The sequence below is a fragment of the Lutra lutra genome, chromosome 16 (genome assembly GCF_902655055.1).
Source record: "Lutra lutra chromosome 16, mLutLut1.2, whole genome shotgun sequence".
In the NCBI taxonomy this organism is placed as follows: Eukaryota; Metazoa; Chordata; class Mammalia; order Carnivora; family Mustelidae; genus Lutra; species Lutra lutra.
The window spans coordinates 49,770,432-49,776,398 of NC_062293.1; positions in this window are offsets into that span (position 1 = coordinate 49,770,432).

Genomic DNA, 5,967 nt, shown 5'->3' on the forward strand with positions numbered 1-5,967 from the left:
ATCACGCTGTGGCGCAGTGTGAGCTGAAGAAAAGCCCAGCTCAGGATCCAGGCTCGGAGAGGATCAGGAGTGTCAGGGCTGAGTCCTGCACCCAGAAAAGGAGCCCTGTGAGCCCGTTTCCTCCCTGTAAAATGAGGACAGGCTGGGTCTGCTCCAATACTCTCCCTACTTGTTTGGCCTCTTTCTTTCACGGAGGCCCAGCACACTGTTCGCTTTCTGAGGACTGAGGGCCCCAGATCCGCTGGCCCCTCGCCTGTCCGGGCCCTGAAGAATGGCCCTCAGAGCCAGTTTCATTTTGCATGCTGTGCAGCATGAGGGGGTCTCTCCTCCCCACCTCTAGGCCAGGCTCCCCTGTGGCCTCTCAACCCCCACCCACCTTTCTCCCACCCCAGGCCCTGCCCACCCCGGGCCCCAGCCCACACTCTGCTCCAGGAATCCTCGGGCCTGCCAGGTCCCTGGAGGGGCCGCCAGGAAGAAGCTGTGTGTGTGGTTTGGGCAGCAGAGGAGGGTCGTGGCCTCAGCTGGGATCTGGGCCAGCTCCTGGAAGGCAGGGCCTGCCTCCCTCAGCCAGGTTTTCCTCTCCCTCCCTCGCTGCCCCTACTCTGCCTTTTTGGGGCTTTCCCATGTCACCCCTTCTTCCCTCCTTCCCCATTTAGGGTGGCCTTGGGCAAGTCACTTCTCTGTCCTTAGCTTACATTTACACTCAGTACAGCGAGATCGCCCTTGTACCTCCCTCCAGCGTTGCTGTGAGGATTCAAGCAGATAAAGCACAGATACAGCATTTATTGGGGGGTCTGCCTCTGAGGACGCCCTTGATGCATGCCAGCCTGGCTCAGGGACACTTCTCCTACTCTCCTGCCTCTCCGCATGCCATCCACTGCCCTTTTCTGGGGATTTGACTCCTAAGCAGTGTGGATTATTTTTTTTTTTAAAGTTTATTTTATTAAAGATAGAGTGAGGGAGCAGGGAGGGGTAGAGAGAGAGGAGAGAGAATCCCAAGCAGGCTCCATGCTCCCCAGGGACCCCATCACAGGGCTCAGGTCCCATAACCCTGAGATCATGACCTGAGCCAAAATTGAGAGCCAGATGCTTAACAAACTGAGCCACCTGAGTGTCCCAAAATCAGGGCTCCTGTGTTTTACCTTTTTTTTAAGTATTTATTTATTTAGAGAGCACGAGCGGGAGGGGCAGGGAGAGGAGGAGAGAGAATCCAAAGCCAACTCTGCACCAAGCATGGAGCCTGACGCAGGGCTCCATCCCATGACCCTGAGATCATGACCTGAGCTGAAACCAAGAGCTGGATGCTTACCAGACTGCACCCTTGAGTGTCCCTGTGTTTTTTTTGTTTTTGTTTTTGTTTTTTTGTTTAAGATTTATTTATTTGACAGACCACAAGTAGGCAGAGAGGCAGACAGAGAGAGAGGGGGAAGCAGTCTCCCTGCTGAGCAGAGATCCCGATGTGGAGCTTGATCCCAGGACCCTGAGACCATGACCCGAGCCGAAGGCAGAGGCCCAACCCACTGAACCACCCAGGTGCCCCATTTTTTTTTTAAGATCCTGTGTTTTATATTTTTAATGAATTATTTCGAACACATTGAAAAATACTCGAACAGAGAAGCCACAGGAGCACCCACTGCCCACACACGTTAATATTTTGTTGTAATGGCTTCAGATATTTTTCAAATATATTTATTTGTTTACTTTTTTTTTTTTTTTTAAGATTTTATTTATTTATTTATTTGACAGACAGAGATCATAAGCAGGCAGAGAGGCAGGCAGAGAGAGAGGAGGAAGCAGGCTCCCTGCTGAGCAGAGAGCCCGATGCGGGGCTCGATCCCAGGACCCTGAGATCATGACCTGAGCCGAAGGCAGTGGCTTAACCCTCTGAGCCACCCAGGCACCCCTGTTTACTTTTTTTTAAAAGATTTTATTTATTTGTTTGTCAGAGAGAGAGAACACACAAGTAGTCAGAGAGCCAGGCAGAGGTGGAGAGAGAAGCAGGCTCTTTGCCGAGCCTAACCCACTGATCCACCCAGGTGTCCCTTTGTTTACTTATTTTTATGTGTTAAGTACCTACTCTGTGCCAGGCACTGTTCTGGGCACAGTGGACACAGCAGTGAACAGAATTAGAAACCAGAAAGACCTTTGGAACACCTGGGTGGCTCAGTCGGTTAAGTCGGTTAACCTGCCTTTGGTTCAGGTCATGATTCCAGGGTTGTGGGTTCGAGCCTCGTGTTGGGCTCCTTGCTCGGTGGGGAGCCTGCTTCTCCCCTGCCTGCCGCTCTCCCTGCCTGTGCTTGGTGCATGCTCGCTCTCTCAGTCTCTCTCTGTCAAAAAAATAAAAAACAGGGGCGCCTGGGTGGCTCAGTGGGTTAAGCCGCTGCCTTCGGCTCAGGTCATGATCTCAGGGTCCTGGGATCGAGTCCCGCATCGGGCTCTCTGCTCAGCAGGGAGCCTGCTTCCCTCTCTCTCTCTCTCTCTCTGCCTGCCTCTCTGTCTACTTGTGATCTCTCTCTGTCAAATAAATAAATAAATAAAATAAATAAAAAAAAATAAAAAACAAAAAACCAAAACATCAAGAACTTAGGGAGCTCACTCTCAAGCTGGGGAGACAATATACACATAAAGAAGTCAAGGGTCTCCTGGGTGGCTCAGTTGATTGAGCATCCAACTCATGAATTTAGGGTCTCAGGTTATGATCTCAGGGTCATGAGATCCAACCTTGCTTCTCGCTCTGCATTCAGCGGGAGTCTGCTTGAGATATCTCTCTCTCCCTCTTCCTCTACCCTGTCCCCACTCATTCACACTCTCAAGTAATTCTGTAAAAATGAAAAAGTCAAATAGATGGTGGTTACAAAGAGGTCATCAGAAAAATCAGGCAGAGAAGGGCATTACAAGTGAGGGAAATAGGCTTCTCTGAGCAAATGTTACTTAAATTAAAACCAAAAGGATGTGAGGGATTTGGCTAAGTGAAAACCTAGGGGCAAAGTGTTCCAGACAAGGAATCGGTGAGTGCAAAGGTCCTATGGCAGAAGCATGTCTAGCACATCTGAAGCATGGTGAGGCAGCCAGCAGGTCCTGGAGAGAGTCCTAAAACCAGGTGGCTCACTAGGTCCAGAACCTGCCCCATGCTTAATTCCTGTTTGGAATAATTTCATTTAGTCCTTGGTATATTTTACAGATGAGGATGGGGGAACTGAGGCTCGAGCTGGACAAATGGCTTACTTGAGGTCATCCAGCTAGCAAGGAAATGTCTTAGGATTTGAAGCAAGACCTGAGTCTCACCTCAGAGCTAGGATAGGGCCCTGGAGTGCCTGAGGAGGAGGACGGAGGAGGGAGAGGCCACCCCACCCAGGAAATGCCGAGAAGGGAACAGTCCTTCCCTGGCCTGAGGTTGACCCAAGGCTGGAAGATTCTAAGGAGGGACCTGCTTTCCCTTCCAGTGCTCCCAGGATGAGTATGGTGCCTGAGATCACCGAAGGTCCTGTGTTCATGCCCTTGCCCGGGTTCCCCGAACCTCGGTTTCCTGCATCAAGCAACGATGTGGGGTGGGGTGGGGGCCCTATTGCCTTGGGCTACTGTAGTAGTCACAGGCCTGTTCCCGAGGAGGCTCTGGGGGAGGGGAGTGACAAAGAGTCATTAGTGCCCCAGGCCCTCCCAGCCTGGGTTGATACCCTCCCCGGTGCCATTCCTAAACCCTGCCCTGTAAGTGGTTAGGCTGGACCAGTCTGCCTGCATCTCAGTTTACCCATTTGTACCCTAGTGGACCCCCTGAGCCCCCTTCAAACTGATCGGATGAGGCCAAGCTGGTTCTCAGTCACCTGAGAAAGCGCTAGTTTAAAATCCACATTCTGGGCCCCCACACCACAGGCACTCAAATTTGGGGGACCTAGAATCTGCATTGTTTACAAATGTGGAGGGTGCATTCTGACACTTTATGTACCCCTCCTTGCCGCGGGACCCTTCTCTGTCTACCCCCAGACCTCCAGGACACTACCTCAGGTCAGATGCCTCTGCTGGGCTCCCGCAGCCCCCACATGTCTTCCATCACAGCGGAGTAAACCCTGGGTGGTCATGGTCTCCACTCAGCTCTGCACCCCACCCCCCTGCAATTGTGAGCTGGGGGTGGGGTGGGGAGGCATGGCTGCTCACTGCGCGATGACTAAGTCCCCTTTCGAAGACAGAGAACAGGAGACTGAGGAAGGGCAGGGACTGGCCCAAGGTGATGAGGGGAAGAGCTCCCATGGCAATTAGCAAGAACTCTCGGAACTGCTAACACTCAAAGGGCCCGGCCTGTCTGCCTGGAACTTCCTAAGGGCTTTACAAGTCCTAATTCATTCATCTCCATAGCAACCCCTTGAGGTAGGTACTAATAGTCTCCTCATTTTCACAGGTGAGGACTCGAGGCACAGAAACCTTAGGAAACTTGCCCTAGGCCACACAGCTTCTAAGCAATGATGTGGGAATGTAAATTAACAACTTCACACTTCCCATTGTGAGGCTTCCATTTTGCAGAGGAAGCAATTGGGGCTCAGGTCTTGTCACTCAGTCAGTGGGTGGCAGGGACCAGAACCTGGTGGCCTGAGCAACCTGTGTTGGGGTGTGGAGTGGGCTCTGCGGCCACTCTGTCCAGCCAGCTCTGCCTACAGCTTAGGTCAAAGCCCCCACTTGCCTTTGCCCATCAGTCAGCTTCCTCAACAGTAAAGCAGGGAATACTGTTTCCTCCCTCACAGATAAATTGAGAGCATTAAGTCAGTTGAAACAAGAAAGGCTTTGGAGTAGTGCCTGACACCCGGGAGGTACCCTTCAACTTTGTTCTGATCATTTTTCCCTGCACTCACCTCCCTGCTCCCCCACCCACTCCTCTTCCAGATGTAGCCCCAAGCCCAGGGAAGGGCTGAGCTGGGCTGCTGTGGGCGTGGGCGGGCGGTGGGGGGACAGCCAGGCTCCAGTCACTTGGCAGCTACCTCGGGGTCAGAAGTCAGGCCCCCGTCCCCTGACCCAGCTCTGTGGGGCTGGGCCCTGGTCCACCTGCCCACCTGCTCCTGGGAGCTCCCTCCTACCCGGTCCAGAGCCCAGGCAGCCTATCCTCAGCCTTGGAAGGAAGGGTTCAGCCTTGAGGCCATCCTCCAGATGAGAAAAGGCAGCCTGGGAGGTGGGTGGGGACAGGCCCAATGGTCCCTCGGAGATTGGGGGCGGGGTGCAGCTTTGTTTATACACTGTTCCTGTGCAGGGGTGGCCCTTCCCCCATCTTGAAGCGGCCCAGATCCAATCTCAAGATCGTCCCAAATGCCACTTCCTGAGAAAGGGCCTCTTACCTGCCCCTCTGGTTAGCTGATGGCCTGCCTCAGAATCCCGTGCTGCTACACAGAGCTATTGATGGTGGACCCTGAAGGATGTGTAGGAGTTGCCCAGGGGCTTAGGACTGAGGAGGGCATTCCTGACTGACCACCCAGCCAGGGCGAAACATGGCGGTGGGAGGTATTCTGGCACACAGGGGAACAAACTGGTGTCCCGTGAAACTATAAATATAACTCGGCAATCACTGAACCGTGTCGTAGATGGGGAAACTGAGGCTGAGAAGTCTGGGAGTTGGACGAGTCGGAACTCTCCTGGCTTTCGGGACAGGTCTGCCTCAATACCTGAATAAGCACGCTGCTCCTCGTTGGAGTACGGAAAAGTCCTCCTCCAACTTCGGAAACACCCGCCTGCCCCCTCCAAAGCTCGTCCTCAGCCGCCCACGGAGGAGGCCTGGCTCATGGACTACAAGTCCCGGCAGGCCCCGCGCCGCGGCGCATGCTCGGCGGGAGTACTTTCGCGAGCCCGGCCGAGCCCGGGGGCCCAGTCTTCCCCCATTGTCTGGCCGGTAGGGGCGGGCGGACAGCGCACGGGCACATCCATTGGTCGGCCTGCACGTCAGTCGCTGTCTGTGTCCGCCCCCGTGCAGGCCCCGCCTCGCGCGCCCGC